This window comes from Coregonus clupeaformis, unplaced genomic scaffold (assembly GCF_020615455.1).
Source record: "Coregonus clupeaformis isolate EN_2021a unplaced genomic scaffold, ASM2061545v1 scaf0189, whole genome shotgun sequence".
NCBI lineage: Eukaryota > Metazoa > Chordata > Actinopteri > Salmoniformes > Salmonidae > Coregonus > Coregonus clupeaformis.
In genome coordinates this window covers 204,337-223,479 of record NW_025533644.1, presented here as the reverse complement: position 1 = coordinate 223,479, position 19,143 = coordinate 204,337, and the positions used below count along the sequence as shown (strand labels likewise).

The window sequence follows — 19,143 nt, the reverse complement described above, 5'->3', positions numbered from 1 at the left end:
ATGCTGATGTCAACCGCCAATATATAACGAACATACATTTTTGAAGTTTGTACTGCCATGTCTGTTTGGTACCTCTGTCATCTTCAACAATATCAGACACATCCATTAAACCGTGCTAATCTCCACCCAGAGAGTTAGCAGTGCTCTTCTAAGAAAATACTCCCAATCGTTAATATTAATACCGACCCTATAATTTCTCTCTCTTTCCAGAACTAATGAATTATAGACCAGACAAAGAAAAAAAGGAAGAAGAAGGGTTTAATAAATTCCAGTGTTTTAATCAAAGGATAGACAAGCTCTTCATATTTGCGACCGTTCGCTCACAAACCCCCTGCACCCCCACCCCCATCCAACCCCTTCTCCCACAACCCTCAAGAGAAGCCATCCTGACTATTCTAATCATTAGTCCCATCTCCCTTCTTCCTTCCTTTCTCCCATTCCTCCCTTTTAACATGACTGTAATCAGAACAGGTCATTTTCTCCTAGTTAATTCTTGTCTAATAATGAAGATGAAATGCACCCCCCCCCCATCCCCACCCGCCCCCCCAGTCTCCACCCCCCACTCCACCTCTCCTCACCCCCAGGTACATTCCAATGAGAAAGCGTCTGTCATAGACCAGGAAAGAGGTGTCAAGGTAATGGTGAGAGGACGGGAAAAACAGCAGTGAGCTTTATCATTGCTGTGGAATGTCATGTGGAATGTTAGCCTGTTTTGTTTGGAACATGAACACTTTTAATTAACAAGAGGTAGGAAGTGAGCCTAGATGATCGTGCAAAATAAAAAGCAGCAAAGACCAGGAAAAGCTTGTCAAGCTAACTGATGTTGATAGTGAGACATACAGAGAATACAAACCTTCTAGCATACACTGAGTGTACAAAACATTAGGAACACCTTTTGTAATATTGACTTACACCCCCATTTGCCCTCAGAACAGACTCAATTCGTCGGGGCATGGACTCTACAAGATGTTGAAAGCGTTCCACAGGGATGTTCATAATGTTTTGTACACTCAGTGAATGTCTCTCTAAACAAAACACAGACAGCTAGTGGGTTTCTAAAATGGCAACAGCATACTACTCAGAGCCACCCCTCTAACACAGAACTCAGGTGATATGACATGTAAAAACAAGTAACTGGGTGCTAATGTCTCCCCCCCACACAGCCTCTGGGAGGAGGGACCCAGGTTACCTTTGTCATCATCACCCTGGCCAGCTGTCACCCACACTGTTAGGGTAAATCAACCTTCTGTTGCTGCAGGAGATGGTAGAGTAGAGAGGAGTGGAGGAGAGAGATGCATGGGGTCACTGGTGTACAAGGACCAGTGGAGACCAGTCAGAAACAATGGATCGCTATTTTATCACTGCACTGCATGCATTCTGACTCATTCTGTGTAGGAGAATGCTTATAAGGGAAAAGCTTGCGAAGGCAAATAACCGTATTATCAATAGTTTCTAGTTGTATGTATGGGATATGCATGGTATACATCATCCAACAAAACGCTTACTATCAGGTAAGAAACAATAAGAAATAATAAAATATAATAATAGAAACATAAAGTAAATGGCTCAGTAAAATAGAATAAATATTTTAGCATAAGTATAATACAGGAAGGCACAATTTATAGTCCAATATTTACATGTGTTTTGCGGAAGGGGGGGGGGGGGCAGTGTATAAACTGAGCAGTATAATAAGTCTGGTAGCAGCCGTTGTAATGTGTGTGTGTGTGTAGCATGAATATATATGTGTGTTTGTGTATGTCTGTGTGTGTGTGTGCATGAGTGAGTATATGTGTGTAAGGTGCAGAGAATCAGAGCAGGTGGTCAGTCCAGTTCAAGTGTAACCAGAAGCAAATAGCGGATAAACAGGTTTTAATATAGATAAATGTGTGAGAGAAATAACGCGTAATGACGGTAAATATGAGAACCCCTCTGACATGCTTGCAGGTCATTTTCTTGTACAAATGTTTGGTAGGGCGGCTAACGCTTATGGAAAATTATAGGAATTTGAGTGGAGGGTGTTTGAGCGAGGGACAGATTCAGACAAACAACATCTCTGGTTCCCTCTCGGAAGCAGTGATTTTTTGGAAGAAATAGCAGTGTTTTCCATGAAAATTGCCTCTGGTACATTCTAGTGCCTTAATTCCATCCAAAATGCACCCCTAGACTATAGAATACTTTTGACTTTTGACTTTTCCTCGCATTTTGGTAAAGTTTGTGGTGGTATTAAGTAGAAAGACATGACTTTACAATTAAATTAAATTAAATGACTGAAAATGATTGAAATTGAGTGTGTTAGTTGTTTTGGATATCGTCTAGGCCTAGACCTATATCATCAGGACTATTTTCTAAGTAAGAAAACCTTTTTTAACATTAAACCTGTTTTCTCTTGAGATTCAAGTCACATTTACAGTTTTACTTCAACTGGTATGATTGAAGAATGAAGCAGGTGTTAAACATGGGCTTTGCTACACATAAAGCAGCAGTTGACTACTAACTTTAATTAAATCCGTAGGCCTATATCAATATCTTTAATACCAGCATATAAGTATCATGACATTAGCTTTTATAACCTTCAATCTGTTTTCTTTTATCACATTTCGGACCAGAATGAGGCGCTCTCTCCACTACATATTGTTCCTGCAGTGAGAATTCAACATCTTCATCGAATGTTTTCATAATTTATCTGCAGATAATCGCTAAAAAGCAGTAGTGGCCTACCAGTATGCAAATTAGGGAGCCAAAAGAAACATCTCTCTTATCGATGAGATTCGGTTCCGTTCACCTAACAGATCCATTCAAAAAGAGCCATTAGTTCGCAAACAACCCATCACTAGGCTACAATGCCGAGCCACTTTAGCGGTCACTGGCAAGTCTCTTCATGGCCTTCGAATCCTAGGAAAAAACAAACAAGATCTTTGGTTTACATGTCCCGATGCGATACCATGGACATATAGCTACATTTTATAATTTTTGAATAGCAAAGGGACATAGGAGATTGACTTTATTCAGACAGTTCTATATCGTGGAGCTCCGCCCCATAGGGGAGCTCTGCTCCTAGTGGTTTACCCTCTGCCCTACGGCAGCAGCAGCCTGAGACAAAATTATGCACACACCTACAGCCAATAGGAGTACAGGTGTCCCTATAAGAGGGGATGCCTCCCCTCAATCAGCCTCCCTTTTTCTTCAGCGACTGGATGACTAGACTGAAGAGCCAAGAAGAGACGAAGCACGAAGACTCAGGGACGAAAACGCCGTTGATATTCCAGTCATCAACGTCGTCTAAATGAGCACACCGGAGATTTTCCACCCCCAAAAAGCTCTTTTCAGAGCTCAGTGCAGATGCACTTCCATGGCGGCCGGTGACCACCACGACCTATGTTTCGTGTGTTTGGGATCCCAGCATGCCAAGGAAGGCGTCTGCAGTCCCAATTGCGCCTCCTGCGCCCTCCTTTCTTTAAAGGAGAGGAAGCAGCGTTGGCGTTTTCAGGGGAGGACATCCCCCTTGAGGATGTGCTGTCGATTCTAGCCTCTGCTTCAGAGGCGTCGTCCGACGGCGCAGACTCGGGGGAAGATAGGGACTTTGAGGAAGGGTCTGGCATTCCAATGGAACAGTCGGACCCCGTCCCTCATACTTTCAAGCCCCCCTTTCCTTTGGAGAGCGAGAGGGCTTGTAGTCCCTATAGCGAAGGGGATACGAGCTCTGAGAGATCAGAAGCTCTCTCTTTCGCTGCAGCCTCTCTGAGATCGGACTTTCCGGGTCTCATTGAGAGAGCTGCTCAACGGCTGGTAATAAGGCTGCCCCCTCTTCCCTCCGCACCGGAGGTTGATATGATGGAGGGCGGTCCTTATTCCAGGCCAAGGAAGGCAGCAGAGCCAGTGGCTCCTGCCATGCCTTCTTTGGCTAGGTACGTTGAGGGCTCGTGGGAGGCATCTTTAGCGGCGCGTTCGCCTGTAAAAGCGTATCTCCCATTCACGAGAGTGGAAGGAAGGTTTCAGGGTCAGGGAATCCCCAGGTTAGAGAGCGCCATGGCGGCGTATCTCGTACCGGGTTCGAGCCCTTGGCCCTCTTCCAAGAAGGCCACGTTGCCATCCCAGAAGGACCGACTCACAGCACAGCTGTTAGAGAAGTCTTTTGGGTTGGGAGCCCAAGCTGTAGCAGCAGCTAACAACATTTCCCTCTTGGCGGCCTCTCTGTCCCGTTTAACCACGGGTAAGACAGAGATGGCACCGGAGGAGGTGGAGGAGGCGTCCAGAATTTCTGGCGCCATACTCCACCTGACACAGGCGTCCGCAGTCTGCGCGGGAGATCCATGGCCACTTCGGTGGTCGGGGAACGACACCTCTGGTTGTCATTGACATCCATGAAAGAGGCAGACAGGACGTCTCTCTTGAACGCCCCCCTCTCTGACGACGGCCTCTTTGGGGTAGCAGTCAAAGAGGCGACGGAGCGTTTCTCTAAGTTAGAAGAGGAGAAGAAGCAGTTGGCCAAGCACCTGCCGTTGGCAGGACGACTCGGCCCCCCTCCTCCCCAAAGGCCATCTACCTCCGCCCCTCTAAGTAGACCGGGGTCTACGACGAGGCGGCGTAATCGGCGTCATCCGGCGGCCACGAGCAGCAAGGGAACAGGCCCGGCCCTCCCAGCAGCTACGGTAGCCCCACTACAGCCGGCGAGGGAGGTGACGAGGACGCCGACCTGGCCCTCCAAGGGAGGCAAGAGGAGGCGTACGTGACGGGACGCGGGGGAGAGGATGGAGGACGCATCGATGGTGTCGAACGTGCCCACTGTTCCCCCCCACCCTTCGGTTGAAGGGATGGGTGTTGATGTTAATGCCTTTGTTGATGTGTTTAATAAAGAGTTGGCTCCACCTGACTTTGTCAAAAGAGAGCCTCTTTTCCATAATACGTCCGAGAGCGTTCAAATCTCACCCTCTCTTCCTTACCACTCTAAGAGCCGTTCAGCCCACCGAGGGTGCGTTGCTGAACAGGCACTAAGAGTAGGTATCCAGAAGACCTCAATCAGGTCGTCACATCACACTTCACGTATAAGAAGTGCTTTACATAGAAGGCAGCAGTCCCGGTCAGATTCTGACATGAGGATGCAGCCGCTATTTGGGGATGGCGCACTAGCACAGACTAAGGTCTCCACTAGTACGAGCCAGACCCATGCTGCATTCACGGAGGGCCCGATTACCGCGGTCACCAAGGTGCCCAGAGTATCGGCGCCCCCAGGCATTGTAACACAGCAGCTATCTGGGGATGGCGCATTATCGCAGACCAAGGTCTCGGTTAATGCGATTCAGACCCATGCTACGTTCACGGAGGGCAGGATTACTAGCGTTATGGGTATAACCAAAGTATCAGCTCCCCTGACAGAACGAGGCCAGTACTCACCACACTGAGCGTGAATCAACCCACCAGGGGTGCAGTGTTGAACACACACAGAAGGTGAAAGTCAAGAAGGTATCAAGGCGCCGCCTTGTTTTACCTCATAGAGACCTCATACTACAGACTTCTAGGAGTACTGTAGTGAAGGGCTCTGATAGCGAATTGCAGTCACCTAAGATGACGCAATCGCTTGCTGGGGATGGTGCCCTGCCGCAGGCTGTGGCCTCGGTCAGCGCAATTCAGACCCGCGATGCGTTCAAGGAGGGCAGGAATACGACGGTTACGGGTTTAACCGACGTCCCTACTCCTCTTTCTTTCTCAGAACGCATCGATAGTTCCTCTCCCTTTCACGGGAGGCCCACCTTGGGCTGTTCCACCACTTCAGTGTTGGGGAACAGTGGCGGTAAGGGCCATAGAGGAATACAGGTCCTTCCTACTGGATGCACCACAGCTTCGCGCCCAGCCGCTTTCTCTGCATTGCTGGCAGTGGCGAAGAAGCTGCACCCTCTCACGCTGGCTAGAACAGACGTTGCAGAAGGGTTATGCCCTCCAATTCCACCGGACCCCACCCCCGTTCAGAGGAGTGGTGGAGACGGTGATGAAAACGCCAGACAAAGTGGCCGCTCTGATGACAGAGATTACGGAACTTTTGGCGAAGGAGGCGGTGACAGTAGTTCCCCGGGAGCAAAGGAACAAAGGGCTATATTCGCCTTATTTCCTAGTGCCCAAAAAGACGGGGGAGTGAGGCCGATTTTGGATTTACGCATTCTCAACGAGAGCATAACCAAACGGCCCTTCCGAATGCTAACGACAAAACGTCTGCTGGAATGTGTCCAGAGAGGGGACTTTTGTACGAGCATAGACCTAAAGGACGCGTACTTTCATGTGCCGGTTCAGCCGCGTCACAGGAAGTTTCTGCGGTTCGCCTTTCAAGGGGGTGGCGTACGAATACACGAGGATGCCATTTGGGTACGCCCTGGCACCTCGCACATTTTCCAAGTGTGTGGAGGCGGCATTTGAACCGTTGCGTCGTCAGGGAATACGGCTACTAGCCTACCTGGACGACCTACTGGTTCTCGCCCCGTCAGCAGAGCTGGCGATCACTCACACAACACAGACAGTGATGCATCTCACAAGTCTGGGGTTTGCTGTGAATTGGAAAAAGAGCGCGCCCTGGCCCACTCATCAGATTGTCTACCTGGGGATACAGCTCTGCACTGTGAGGATGAGGGCCCGAATCTCGGACCCCCGAAGGGTAGCCTTGTTGCTAGCCCTAAGGAAGTGTCGTCCGAATCACACGGTGACGGCGCTGTCGATCATGTCACTTTTGGGTCTCATGTCGTCAGCCCACTCTGTGGTTCCGCTGGGACTCCTGCATATGCGCAGGATGCAGCGATGGTTCGCCCAACTAAGACTAGACCCATTGCGTCAACGTCATCGGTTGGTGGTGGTTCCCCTCTCGCTCAGTGCAGACCTAAACTATTGGAAAAACTCGCGCGTTCTCACGCACGGAGTCCCGATAGGAAAGGTGTCCTCTCACATCCCAGTATTCACGGATGCGTCCCTGACGGGATGGGGAGGGACATGTCAGACACAAGCGATAGGAGGTGTGTGGCCTCAATCAGGTCGTCACATCAACCTCCTGGAGTTGGAAACGGTTCGACTGGTTCTGACCCACTTCGCGTCTACCCTTCGGGGTCGCGATGTGCTGGTCTGGTCAGACAACCGGACCACAGTAGCCGACATAAATCGCCAGGGAGGAGTCAGGTCTCCTGCTCTCCATCGGGCGGCAGAGGAATTGTGGCTGTGGGCTCACGAGCACCTTCGCTCATTGAGAGCAGCACACATTCCGGGCTACTTGAACGTAGGAGCAGACCTCATGTCAAGAGGGGGTCCTCGAGACGACGAGTGGTGTCTGCATCCAGACATTGTTCTCCAGATTTGGGAACAATTCGGGAGAGCCGAGGTGGACCTATTCGCGTCACGCGTGAACGCGCAATGTCCTCTGTGGTTCTCTCTGAGGGAACAGGACGAACCGCCACTGGGAAGGGACGCCTTTGCGCACCAACCGTGGCCGAGAGTTCTCCTGTATGCATTCCCTCCGCTGTCCTGCATTCTCCCACTGCTAGCCAGGGTGAGGTCAGGGGGGCTGTCAGTGATACTGATAGCGCCCGATCGCCCGGGGGCTCCTTGGTTTGCGGAGATGAGTCAGATGTTGATTGCGCCACCTTGGCCAATTCCACATCGACGGGACGCGTTGTCTCAGGCGGCTGGCACGATAGGGAAATTGCCCATAATCGGCCAACCACTGAAGGCCTGGCTGCTGAGAGGGACAGGCTAGAGCGCCGTGGGTTATCTGATGCAGTGATCAGGACCATACAGGGTTCACGTGCCAGTTCCACTTCTAAGATGTATGCCAGTAGATGGAACGTGTTTTCACGATGGTGTGTCACACAAGGTGTAGACCCCATGAGCTGTCAGGTGGAGAGTATTCTCTCTTTTCTACAGCTCATGTTTGATAAGCAAAAATCGCCTGCCACGATTAGAGTGTTTGCAGCAGCGATTTCAGCTTGTCATGAGGGTTTTGGCAGAGACAATGTCTTTAGCCACCCTCTAGTGAAACGCTTCCTATTAGGAACGCGGCGACTTAGGCCAACACCTAGAGTCACGCTTCCTCAGTGGGATTTGGCTTTGGTACTCGAGCGCTATGTAAGTCGCCGTTCGAGCCATTGAATCAAATACCCCTCAAGATGCTGTCTATAAAGACAGCACTGTTGCTCGCTTTGACTACAGCTAAGCGGGTCAGTGATTTGTGTGCTCTTTCGACGAGACCTGACTGCTTGGCCATCAATGGTGACCTGAGCAGAGCAGTGTTACGTCCTAACCCGGCATTTGTGCCGAAGGTTATTAAGAGTTCATATAGGTCACAGACCGTGGAGCTGTGGGCTTTTTCTCCTCCTACTCATAGAGAGAGGAGTGAGGAAAAGCTCCATCGCCTGTGCCCGGTACGCGCTTTGGCGTGTTACGTCGAGCGCACAGCAGCGATTAGGTCATCGCCTCAGTTGTTTGTGTGTCACGGTGCGGCTGCACTAGGTAGACCACTTTCAAAACAGAGGTTGTCTCATTGGCTTTGTGAAGGCATTGAGACAGCTTATGAGGCAGCGGGGCGGCAATTGCCTCAGGGTATCAGAGCTCACTCCACTCGTGGAGTAGCGGCTTCTACTGCCCTTTTCAGAGGAACAGGAGTAGAGGATATCTGTAGAGCAGCATCCTGGTCGACGCCGTCTCCATTTATCCGTTTCTATCTCTTAGATATGTCTTCTAATTCTCTGGCTCGATCTGTACTCAGCGTGGCTGAAGGGAGATCTTGAGCAAGAAAGAGAGGAGAAGCAGGACTGTGGACACAGGTTTCCATCAGGTCCGCTTTGGTTAGGAAGACGTGTTTTTGACAGATGTGTTTTCTAACTCTTTGGCTCGGTCTGTACTCAGCATAGCTGAAGGGAGATATTGAGCTAGGAAGAGAGGGAAAAGCAGGACTATGGACAGGGTTTCCATCAGGTCCGCTTTGGATAGGAAAACATATTTTGTGGCATGAATCCTGACTGACAGGGTCAGTACAGTAGAGGCATGCGTTGATTAACAGAATGTGAGGTCATCTATCTGCTTGTTCAGTTAGTATGACTCATGTTTTTGTTCCTGCCCACTAATCTCTGGGATTTCATTGAGTGAGTGAGGCGGTCTACCGCGTTTACAATGTAGAGTGACACTTGGTGTCATTCCATTAGTGGTCGGTAGTGTTTTCACAGGATATTGAGGCACATCTATCTGCTAGTACAGATTAGTATGGCTTCTATTCTGGTGATCTGCCCACTAGTCATTGGCATTGCCATTGGACTAGGTGGGGCGGGTCTTTAACCGATGACGCGGTATATTGTGACGCCCGTAGGGGTTTTTAGTTGCAGTACTGCGGGACTCGGTTGCAGCCATTGCTAGGCCTGACTTTCTCGTTTCGATGGGAAGTGTTAGGCTCGGCAGGGAGTACATTTTGGGAGCGCTACGCTCCGCCTTAAACCACTAGGAGCAGAGCTCCCCTATGGGGCGGAGCTCCACGATATAGAACGATTAGTTACCGGAGTGTAACTCCAGTTCTATGAGTGGAGCGGAGCCCCATAGGACTTAAGGCCCTGCCGACCCTCTCTAGTCTCGCTGAAGAAAAATATCTCGGGAGGCTGATTGAGGGGAGGCATCCCCTCTTATAGGGACACCTGTACTCCTATTGGCTGTAGGTGTGTGCATAATTTTGTCTCAGGCTGCTGCTGCCGTAGGGCAGAGGGTAAACCACTAGGAGCAGAGCTCCCCTATGGGGCTCCGCTCCACTCATAGAACTGGAGTTACACTCCGGTAACTAATCGTTCGACACCTTTTATAAACTAGTCAACACTTGCTGTTCGGTCATCAATCAAAGCATAGTAAATAGTCTATGCGCCCCGACTCCGTGGCTGTATAGGCCAATGAAACACGTGAAAGACTGACAGGCGTCTGTCCTATCAATAGATCACTAGAAGATGCATATCATTCATTTTAGCGGCAGAAAGCTATATGGACTTTTCTGACTATCTAATTGAAACTTTTAAATGAAAAAAAGGCTAGTGGAAAAAAGTTATCGGATATTTATCCGCCGGCTGGAGTTTATGGAAAACACTGATGAATGCTTTTTTTCATTAACATATTGACTAAAGTAGCAGTCAGGGCCACAAATGTTTCAGGCGAAGGCCTTATTTATGTGTGTGTGTTTGTGTGTGTGTGTTGTGCTCCAAAACAATGACAGCCTCTGTGCAGCTCAGACAGCATCAACAGGCAGGTGGGAGGAATATGAATTCGCTTCAGATGAGATCTCTCCCACTACAGAGTTCAAATACTTCCATTCATTGCCACTCTTTTTGGAACCAGCCCATATTTATAAGTGCAAATTAATATTTCATGTCCTCGAACTGTCCTCAAAGTAGTAAAGACAAAAACTCTTTAGAAATGTTCCCGTCACTTCCCAAAGAAGTGCAAGTGAGGGTACATACAGATGTAGGATCTTCATTTGATCACTTGTTTGTTGCTGAGAATTGGAAATGCAAACTTGCAGTGTATTCAAGGTTTAAAAGGGCTTCTAAAGTTTGTAATTTCCACTTTTAAATGTCGGACTTGATTTGCCCTAATAAAATGTATCAACCCCCACAAAAAATTTCCATTAATTATAATCCGCATTTCCTGTTGCTGCAGGATTCTTTTCCTGCTGTAGCACACTGGTTCAAATCCTTACTTGTCTATTGACGCACCCATGCATCAATCTAAGTAACATAATACAAAAATCCCCATTAAAATCTGTCAGTTTAGAGATATTAGGTTTTTTGTATTGGCTGCGTCTCAATCATTTTTACATTTACATTTTAGTCATTTAGCAGACGCTCTTATCCAGAGCGACTTACAGTTAGTGAATACATATATATTTTTTTTATACTGGCCCCCCGTGGGAATCAAACCCACAACCCTGGCGTTGCAAACGCCATGCTCTATCAACTGAGCTACATCCCTGCCAGCCATTCCCTCCCCTACCCTGGACAATGCTGGGCCAATTGTGCGCCGCCCATGAGTCTCCTGGTCGCAGCCGGCTGCGACAGAGCCTGGATTTGAACCAGGATCTCTAGTGGCACAGTTAGCACTGCAATGCAGTGCCTTAGACCACTGCGCCACTCAGAGCCACCACTGCGCCACTCAATCCACCACATCCGCCTATGTCGGCCTTCCGCATCTGCGGTGGAAGGTGACCGAGCTACAGCGGTGTTTGTCAGACCATGAGACATCCCAAAAATTGGTCTTCTCACGAAAACGTTTGTAGCATCCGAACGGTTTGGCCTACAACCCATGGAAAAGGGAAACTCTCACGAATAAGATGGTGTTCTTCATTTTGCTCTACGACCCCCACAAGTGTCACGGGACTCATCTGAAGGTAACCCATACAAATGAATGGAAGTATGGAGGTAGTTTTGTGGCAAAAAACACAAGGGGTTAAGTATACTTCCTGAACTGTCTTATATTACCTAGATATAGGACAAACACTTTGAAACCTTATTCCTTATGATTTATTTTTTTACTGTCTTTTTTGCCATTTATGAATGTCTTATTCAATGTGTTTCTATGGGCTATAGTAGTAAACACCAAACTCAATATTTTATAAAATAATTTCTTTAGCCCCCCCTTATATTTGTAAGCATAGAATTAATGCCTCTTTCTTAATCAATTGATTGTTGTTGATGTTCTGTTGTAAGAACAACCTTGCAACAGGATATCATTTGATAGTTGAGGTACTAATCTCATACATCAGTAAAATGATTAAAAAGCGGCTTTCAGCCATGACTATAAAATAACACGCCAAGGTTACAACATATGCGATTATCTAATATGCATTCAAAACTCAGTATGCAAGGTATCATTAACTCAGTATCATTAACTGCAAACATCTGTCTTAATAGCTATAGTGGATGATTAGCTAGCTACAACACATGGTATGATAACTTCTCTATGCAGGATAAATCCCTATACAGGAACACTCCAACAGTAAAACAGGGACGTGGAACTACCATGGGAGCCAGTTAGCACTAGTATGTTAGTTTAGCGTGCTAGCCACTGGAACTGCCATGGGACCCAACTGGCTCTAGCATGATAGTGTAGCGTGCTAGCACGGTGCAATTTACCTGTTCCTCACGATCCTTCAGCTGGTGGAGAGTGGTTACTCATCTCACAGTTCTTTATGGGAGACAATACAGGCGTGATCTGAGTCAAGGCGAATTAGCCATGCTCTGGCTGAAGGAAGTGAGTAGCTGTGCATGTGGTGGTAAATGGGATGGAAGCGAACAACCTAACGGTGGAAAAAAATATAGAACATCTGTCAGCCCTAAGGCACAATCTACAAATGGCTGCTATGAGGAGAGCGAGGCAAGAACACTAAGGCCCATGAGCAGTCTGTGAGAGAGGAGGAGAGAGGTAGTGAGCGTGAGAGAGTGAGGAAGAGAGGGAGGGAGAGAGGGAGAAGCCAATGAAGAGAGAGAACCCCTTGGAGTGCTTCCGCAATCTCACACAGATCGCATCGCATGACGCCACATGCGACTATTCTTACATTCCATTATTAACACACATGATTTATTAATGTTCCACATTCCACGTGATTGTTTGAGAGGAATCAAAATCAAGGGTGTGGCAAAATGGCATGCTTCCTTCCCTTCAAGTAGACCTACCTCAAACTTTGTTGCATGCCTTTCCTTGTATGACCTGATTAGTATGTGATGCAGTGTAGAGGGTCTGCACTCTAAAAATGGAATGTACTTTTTGTTTTTCATTCTAGAGGCAACAAGTGCAACGCAAACAGTATTATCATTAATATGCTTAATGTGCATCCATCCCCGACTAGCTGTGCTTGTTGTACACAAGACTCCAACATGTCTTCCAATTTGTGTTTGTGTGTGTGTGTTGGGTGGGGGTTGGGTAGGGGCTAGGATGGGAGTCAGAAAGCCCCAATTACCGTCGGTGTGAAGATGAAATGTTAGTGTTTGTGAGGTCCGGGCCAGGGTGCAGTGGAAATGTCAAGGAGATAGTCAATTTGTCTAGACATCAAATGCCTGGGCTCAAGAGACAGTACATGTGTTTAATAAGGAGAGTTCAAGGTGTTACAGCACCTGGTTGGCTGGTGGACTCCATCAGGGAGTCAAGAATAGAGAGCTTTAATGCTTTAATACTGTATGCAAAAGACAAGACAAAGTTTTAAGGGAATGGTCAAATACGGGTAAAATGAAGAGGGGAACTAATGACGAGGTAATAATGATACAACCTCTGTCTGTCTGTCTCAATTAAAATAAAAAAAGATGATCCATGCACCATTTGCCGCATCTCACTAAATGTCCCTCTTTCTCCCGCTTGGCCCCCCTTTCATTTTGGTGAGACCTTTGCCCGAGCATCCCAAGTCTCCCGGCTGACATTTTATTACCCTCTTATGAAGACTTCACTTCTTTTCCCATGCCAGACTTTGTCCCTGCTTGACTGCCCTTTTGCCCGTAGCCTCAATTAGCCATCTACTCGGTCTCCCGCTCCAAAGCAAGACCTGGATTATGTTGAAATGGACGAAAACGGACTGAAACAGAGAGAGACTACCTGGACGTGTCCACTAAGAAATGCTGATTTTAGTTTTCCGTTGGAAAACATTTTAAAACCTGCCCTAAATGAACGTAACCCTGTAGTTAAACCCATTCAATCCCTTTCTACTGCTGACATGGTCTCCGTAAATAGGATAGGCCCTGGGTTCAAAGCAGCAACCGCTAAATAACTCCTTAGGTAGATCTTTAGTAAGCGCTGGTACAGTACATTGTATTTCACCATAAAAAGAGAATAGCAGATGGAGAAAGTGAAGTCCATTAGGCAGAAATGATCTCTCCAAGGCACTGTAGGGCTTTTCATTAAAGATGTAATATCTTTCCTAGGTCTTAGTGAGTGTGTTAGACTGAGAGGAGGCAATTTTTATTAATTCCAGACTGGCATTCAAAGGAAATGAAGCAATTCTGTCAGTAATTGAAATGCACTGTGGACAATTATCTCAGTTGTAATAGCAGATACATTCTTAAGACATTAATATAGAATGTCCATGTGAATATTAGAAGATTTCACTCATAGTAGGCTAACTTTAGTATCTAATGGGCTGTCCACTGTTTGAGAGCATAGTTAAGATAGATGTACATTCAGATTTACTGTAGTTCAAGAGCAGTATGTCTTATAAGATGTATGTAATATGATCAGGCTGCCTTTTCTCCAGCCAAGTTGGACGGTTTCAATTCATGATTTTCCTCATGAAAAACCCATAAGCTTCCTATCCATCAAACTCAAACTTACAGTATTTGCTGGGGAGGTTTCTTCTGTTTTTGGACACATTTTGGAATCGCTCTAACTCAAAAATATAAATTGGACTACCCGACCAGATGATGCAGAGCGATGTCGAATGGCCAAATGGATAATTCAAAGGCTCTGTAAAAGTTAAATGAAGGACTTTGAAATGTTCATGCCACTGGCATGTTTATGTATCAGTGTACGTCAAAGGCATTCAACCGGGGGCCTGAAAATATTACTCAAATAAAAGAAAGTGGAACAAATATTTATTTTATTTACATGTTTTTATGAATATCGCCAGCAACAACAGAATAAACACATTTTGAATTACATACATACAATAGAACAGAGGAGAATATCTTATTTCTAATGATCTCAACTTTATTTCTCGACTTCCTATATTGAGCAAATTGCACTCATTCGTGCCAATTACACTTACCGGATTATCTGACATTTGAAAAAGCACCTGCATTATAGGCTACCAGTGCAGCAAGTGCCACTGGCTGCTGGTAAGCTTTCTTAGCTTGGACATACAGTACCAGTCAAAAGTTTGGACACACCTACTGATTCGAGGGTTTTTCTTTATTTTTACTGTTTTCTACATTGTAGGATAATAGTGAAGACATCAAAACTATGAAATAACACATATGTAATCATGTAGTAACCACAAAAGTGTTAAACAAATCAAAATATATTTTATATTTGAGATTCTTCAAATAGCCACCCTTTGCCTTGATGACAGCTTTGCACACTCTTGGCGTTCTCTCAAACAGATTCATGAGGTAGTCACCTGGAATGCATTTCAATTAACAGGTGTGCCTTCTTAAAAGTTAATATGTAGAATTTCTTAACTTCTTAATGCGTTTGAGCCAATCAGTTGTGTTGTGACAAGGCAGGGGGGTATACAGAAGATAGCCCTATTTGGTAAAACACCAAGTCCATATTATGGCAAGAACAGCTCAAATAAACAAAGAGAAACGGTCAGTCAATACGGAAAACTTCAAGAACTTTGAAAGTTTCTTCAATTGCTGTCGCAAAAACCATCAAGCGCTATGATGAAACTGGCTCTCATGAGGACCGCCACAGGAATGGAAGACCCAGAGTTACCTCTGCTGCAGATGATAAGTTCATTAGAGTTACCAGCCTCAGAAATTGCAGGCCAAATAAATGCTTAATGGAGTTCAAGTCACAGACACATCTCAACATCAACTGTGGGACTGTGTGAATCAGGCCTTCATGGTCGAATTGCTGCAAAGAAACCACTACTAAAGGACACCAATAATAAGAAGAGACCTGCTTGGACCAAGAAACACGAGCAATGAACATTAGACCGGTGGAAAGAGTCCAAATTTGAGATTTTTGGTTCCAATCGGCGTGTCTTTGTGAGACGCAGTGTGGGTGAACGGATGATCTCTGCATGTGTGGTTCCCACCGTAAAGCATGGAGGAGGAGGTGTTATGGTGTGGGGGTGCTTTTCTGGTGACACTGTCTGTGATTTATTTAGAATTCAAGGCACACTTAACCAGCATGGCTACCACAGCATTCTGCAGCGATACACAATCCCATCTGGTTTGTGCTTAGTGGGACTATCATTTGTTTTGTTTTTCAACAGGACAATGACCCAAAACACCTCCAGGCTGTGTAAGGGCTATTTTACCAAGAAGGAGAGTGATGGAGTGCTGCATCAGAAGACCTGACATCCACAATCCCCCGACCTCAACCCAATTGAGATGGTTTTGGATGAGACGGACGGCAGAGTGAAGGAAAAGCAGCCAACAAGTGCTCAGCATATGTGGGAACTCCTTCAAGACTGTTGGAAAAGCATTCTAGGTGAAGCTGGTTGAGAGAATGCCAAGAATGTGCAAAGCTGTCATAAAGGCACAGGGTGGCTATTTGAAGAATCTCGAATATAAAATATATTTTGATTTGTTTAACACTTTTTGGGTTACTACATGATTCCATATGTGTTATTTCATAGTTTTGATGTCTTCACTATTATTCTACAATGTAGAAAATAGTACAAATAAAGAAAACCCCTTGAATGAGTAGGTGTGTCCAAACTTTTGACTGGTAGTGTACATTTTTGCCAACACATGGCTAACCTTTGTTTAACCAGATGATGGGCACATGGGGAGGGGGGGTTAGTCAGACAGACAGTATAGTTGTCATGCATCTAATTAGCCATTCTCTCAGCAGCGCCGGCAACAGTCCGCCTCGGCCTCCTCACCTAATTGGCTATCAATAGTTCAAAAAAGTTTGGTGAATCAGGTCGGACTCGGATGGAGAGTGAGTGCATAGTTCAAGATGGATGACCAAAAGGCAAGACCAAGTGGTGCAGAAAAATCACGCAAAAAAGCGTTATCTGACCAAGCTCGTGCCAAATTACCGAAGATAACCACATAAGGAAAGCTACCACCTCGTCCTCGACTGACCAAACACCAGGTGGAAGCTAGTAGGCCTAGTTATGCAGCTAGTAGGCCTAGTTATGCAGCTAGTAGGCCTAGTTATGCAGCTAGTAGGCCTAGTTATGCAGCAGCTAGCACTAGACAGAGACCTCACTGCCCGGGCCCTGCTATGAGAGTGGCCTTGCTCCTCCTCATCTTCCACCCCTTGCGAATAGTGACAGTTCCTCTAGTGAGAGTGTCGAGCCTTCTTCTCCTCCTCCTCTCCCAGAAAACCAAGCTGACGGATACTGCTAGAGAACCAGCAGCGCTCATGAGAGCGACCCCCCCTTTCTGTTTCCGAGTTCCAATGTGTAATATATATAGGCTACCAGCTAAATACTGTATATAGCTATAGACAGGCTAGTAGGCTAGACTGCATTGTCTGCAAAATGAAACAATCCCTAGTAAGCTATTGTTTTGACATGGGCGGTAATAGACTGGTTTTACACAACACAAACGTTCTACCCGAGAGCGTGAGGACGGCCAAGGTAGGCTATAGGCCTACAGGACAGTTGTATCCTATTTAAAAACATAAATTGGTTACTGATTATTATGTTGTTGCATCGAACATTCATTCGTTTTACAATCTGCAATGTTTGAATGTCCCGCTTTAATTACTGAACAAGTAAATCCATTATTTAAACCAGCCAGCATTCTAAATAACAGCATTGCAACACTATAGGCCTATAGCTTAGTGAAACATAAACGTTAGGCTTAACATGAGAAAATGACGACCAAATAAAAATAAACATGTATCCAGTAAAGCAAAGCTATAGGATACTGTAAGCACTAGCACCAATCTGATAGCCTATCGATAGGCAGCCACGTAGACGTTGCAATTTCAGAACCACGGGCAGCGATCGGTAGTCTATACTGAGGGGCTGACGCATTAAAACATTTTTTGGGGAAAGTATGGGGGACGGGGAGGGGGGAGGGGCCCAAACTCTGACTTTGCGGGGGTCCAGAGATACTGCACTATGCCAGTGCGCTTAGCAAACATGTGTTTGGAGTTACCTTTCTAGCTAATAGGCTATGTTATAGTTTACACTTCCTCTTCCAATTATAATGTGGGGAGGTCAAAATAATGAAAAACTATACCAAATGTATTCATTATAAAATGTTAATTACTTCTCCTTGCAATTATCATTCACCTGATGATAAGACAAGACGTGAAATTTTTTTTTTTTGCTAAGGTATGATGGGGGTCCCTGGGTCGCTGGTTTGCCTGGGAGGGGGTCCCTTGGCAAGAAAAGGTTGAAGACCCTTGGTCTAATTATATTGGGTATTGTGTAATTTTGACTTGGGCCACTAGATGGTGGCTGATTCATGGCTGCTCTTCATAAGGATAAAGAGACAGTAAAGAATTAACTTTTTGTCTGAGGAGTTCACTTACTGGTCACCGACAGTCCATGGGATGACATGAGTGAACACGCAACTCCTCTTGTTCTCCATTCAACAACAAATGCACCTGCTGCTGGTTTACAGGGAGTAACATCTCATAATCTTGTCTGGGTAGTCAAACTAGTGGCAACATGTCAGCCTAAAAGTGGGGGTCTGTTCTTAGGAAGCTCCAATTCAGCGAGTACTACTTTCGCTCTATTCTCCATAAGTTTCCTTGAAATCTTGCCATTTGAACTTCCTATAGTGCAGAGAGAGTATATTTGTCGCTGGGGCACCGACTGTGTTACACTTGGATTTAGAGCGAGGCTTCACAATCCAATTACTGTGACTGGGGTGAAATGGAAAATATGGGCCTAATTTCATTAATATTCTATCACTGAGTATTTACTGCTGCACGGCTATTAACTCACTGTGTTATTCCTCCCACACTTCTTAAACGTCTTGCAGTTGGTGGCTGCTTCATTATCCTTTGGTCATTTTGAACCTCTTTGGCCTCATAAACTAAACACGCACGTACATATACACACACTGGAGTGCACACACACACACACACACACACACACACACACACACACACACACCTGGAGTGCACACACACACACACACACACACACAATGGTAGCCATTCCAGGCATGCCCTCTCTTTCCCCCGTGTGTGTGTGTTCATCAGGGGAAAGTGTGAAGTGTAGAAATTAACAAAATGCGAGAGTTTATGTGTGGATTAGCATGGAACTCTGATGGAGAAAGTTTCAGGGTCAGCATGATTTTTCAGTTTTTCTCCTTTTATTTATACAACTCCGTTCGTTAAGCAAAAAGAGAAGGATTTAATTGGGCGGCATAACGTTACGCAACGTTTGTGATGGTTTCTTGAAATTACCATTGGAAACGTTGATTGATTCAAAACATCTTCAGTCTGTCATTTCCTGTCTAAACATGACATTTCTATGCAGTTTTATATCAATCTCAGAGATAGCGTAAATAAAGATACAGCTAT

The 19,143-nt window shown here is 46.0% G+C and overlaps 1 protein-coding gene across 3 annotated transcripts in view; it reads left to right on the top strand.

Moving 5' to 3' along the window:
* LOC121554084 (VPS10 domain-containing receptor SorCS1-like) overlaps window positions 1–19,143 on the top strand; it is a 186,692-nt gene that overhangs the window by 89,758 nt on the left and 77,791 nt on the right. The gene's annotated exons all lie outside the window — the stretch shown is intronic.